Here is a 365-nt window from a genome sequence, read left to right as displayed (position 1 = left end):
AAATTAATAAAGTATTTTATTTTTTTCCCATTGCATATAAAGATAGTTCTCAACTTTTGTTTATACAAGCTTTCCAATTTCAGATTTTTCTCCCTCCCTCCCCTCCCTCCCCGCTCCCCTAGACAGCAGGTAATCTGTAGCAATTTTTTTAAAACTTTGTGTTCCAACTTCTCTTCCCCCCACTCCATTCACACCCCCCACCCACAACTCAAGCAATTCAAAATAAGTTATACATGAATAGTCATGGGAAAATTCCCATATTGGCTAGTTGTGAGAGAAAACAGTCAAAAAAAACCAAAACAACACATTTAAAAATTTTTTTCTTTTCCTCCCTTTTTCCTTTTTAAGATTGTTTCCTTGCAGGT

The sequence above is a fragment of the Dromiciops gliroides genome, chromosome 3 (assembly GCF_019393635.1).
Source record: "Dromiciops gliroides isolate mDroGli1 chromosome 3, mDroGli1.pri, whole genome shotgun sequence".
Classification (NCBI taxonomy): domain Eukaryota; kingdom Metazoa; phylum Chordata; class Mammalia; order Microbiotheria; family Microbiotheriidae; genus Dromiciops; species Dromiciops gliroides.
Note: the sequence above shows the minus strand (reverse complement) of the source record.